Genomic DNA, 2,919 nt, shown 5'->3' on the forward strand with positions numbered 1-2,919 from the left:
CTCCTCCTTCTTCTTCTTCTCCTTCTTCTTCTTCTTCTTGTATATGTTTCGTTTACCAAACGTATTACAATGGTTATTATGAACAAGTATGATTTTTTTTTTTGAAATTTGAAATGAATATAGGTCTCATTTGATCAATATGGCACAGTGAGTAGAAAAGTTATCTTCAAAAATTTCATTTTATTTCAACACGTCTTAAAGACTGTTTTTCTTTTTTCCCCGACGGTAATTGGATATAAACTTGAAAGCTATTATAGCCATTGCTAATGATCCTCCACAAAATACTCAATTGATAATGTGGGACCCAATGATACAAACGTTTCAAATGGCGACCATCAGGATTCTCACAATATCTTGAGTCAATTTTTTATTGCATTATTATTTCACAGAGATTTTCTCTTAAAACGCGTTGCTTTCGTGTGCTTTACATGATTATGATCACGCATTATACCTACGCGGGGTTTGCATAGCCGAGGATTGGTGGGATGCACCCCTATTATAATTCATTGGCTCTTAGAACTGAAAAAAAAAGAGAAAGAAGAGAAGAGAAGAGAAAAGAAAAGAAAATCGGGCAAGAACACTCAAGAAAACCCATGACTGCTGGACATTCCTCCCGTCGATCGAAGGGGGTGGGGGTCGGAATTGACCAGAGACCCTCCCCCCCCCATTACTCACACATTAACATTATATCATTCTTGATTTTTTTTCAGAACGTGACAAAATTTAGTTTGTTTTGTTTTGCTTTGTTTCATTTTCCATCTTAGGAGATGGCTGGATAGCTCAAATTCAACTGCACTATAGTTAGATGATCTTTCATGGGGTCCAGTGAATGTATCATGGACATGTCGGGCCTATATCCCTCGAATTTCATCAAAATCCATTCATAATATTTCGAGTAATTGCAAACAGACCGGCATAAAAAGAAATAACCCTCTTGGCTGAGCTAATTAAACCAACGTGTGTGTTTTTTAGTACATTCAGAAGATGTAAAGATGAACATGACTTGCCGATCTGAAACATCCAACGAGATTTTACAGTTACAATGTACAAACTAACTATGGTTGGGAGGAGAAAAATATCTTTGGGTCTGTGGTATAACCACGGTCATAACGGCAGCCGCTATGCGTTGTTCACCTAATTCAGTTTTTGATATGCCGCCCTCTGGTGCCTTGTGTCCATACAGTACAAACAGTCCAGCAATGCGACGGGACTTTCTCAAAATGCGTAGTACAGTAAAAACTCTCCTCCTCCCCTGCCCCACACACAAGCGAACAAACAAACAAACTAAAAAAATATAATCACAATACATGTAATATAAAAAGCACTATAATGAATAGACAAAAATAACGGGCTACGGTGTTACCAAGCCATACCTCAGATCAATGATAAACAACTAGTGTAACTTCAGAGCAAATAAAGTTCAACATTTTGTTAGATTTTTGTTTCATATCCGTTGTTTGTTTGTTTGTGTTTAAGGTTTGTTTGGTTTGATTTGATCATAATGTCCTCATAGGTTCATCCATTGGTTTTGATCAGTGTAAATGTTGAAAGAACTGTCTTAAAGGGGATGGCTAGTAACTGATCAGTGGGAATCAGTGGGAATGCTGGACAATTGCTGGAGGATGATTGTTCCAATCCTTGTGGGATTCATTTAAGAGTACATATATTGTTGTGTGAAAATTATTTGCTTCGGAATGGTCTCATATTCAAGTAATGTGCAGTTTAATGTTTCCAGGTTAGCGTGCCTGGTCAGTGACGGGGCATTAATCTGCACATTACTTGAATATGAGACCGTTCTGAAGCAAATAATTTTCACACAACAGTAGTATATAAATATACTCTTAAATGAATCCCATAAGCATCCCTCAGCATTCCCACTGATTTCCACTGATCGATTACTAGCCATCCCCTTTAAGTGGAGTGTTTCTTTTTGTCTATAAATAGAAAGCACACACGCACACACACACACACACACACACACACACATATATATATATATATATATAATATGAAGAGTTTGTTCGCAAAAACCGATAAGTGCATTTTTGAAGATTTTGAAGTACGGTATCTGTCATAAAGTACAAAATAATACCTTTTAAGTGATATATTGGTCACTACATATAAAGGTACATTTTTGAAGTTATGGTCAAAAGAAGCAAAAATTTTCTTATTATTCTCTATATTTTTCTTGACCTTTAATCGCAAATATCTCCATTTGGCAAATATGGACTTATCGGTTTTTGTGAACAAACTCTTCATATGTGATTTATATATAATATAAATGGTAAGATATTTCGTCTATGAAGAGTTTCACCGCAAAAACGAGCTAACTCCATTCTTGTTAATCTGAGATATTTGTGATTAAAGCTTTTATAAGCAAAGAAAATGATCTTAAAAAATACAGCATATTTCTAATCATAATTAGGGTGTATATTTTCTAGAATATTCCTTTTTATTTCACAAATGATGTATTACTGGAAAGGTTTGATTATGTTCTATCTGATGATAGACTTACTTTGAATTAAAAAGAAAAAGGCGCTAGCTCATTTTGCAATAAAACTCTTCATATTACATGCGTATGTATATACTATGCACTTATACACTCCTTACGCATGTAACTTTATCATGTGAATCGATATCAATACATTTACCTAATACATCAGTATCATGAGTTTTTGCAGTAAATCATAGTAATAGATATTTCATTTATTTAGAACAAGAAAGAATAACTACAGAAGTCGAAATTCGCAAATTGATTTTATTCTCAAACTTATGATTATGACAAATCCAGAACAACCTTACTGAATCATAAAATGACGCAATGTATATTAATATAGAAATTACTTACTTCTAAACTGACCATTATGTGCCAAACACATTTTTTTTGTGTGTCACTCATTGCTTTTCTATGTAGAAAAA

This window comes from Diadema antillarum, unplaced genomic scaffold, assembly GCF_040938485.1.
Source record: "Diadema antillarum isolate AM-2024a unplaced genomic scaffold, OU_Dant_1.0 seq00001041_RagTag, whole genome shotgun sequence".
Classification (NCBI taxonomy): domain Eukaryota; kingdom Metazoa; phylum Echinodermata; class Echinoidea; order Diadematoida; family Diadematidae; genus Diadema; species Diadema antillarum.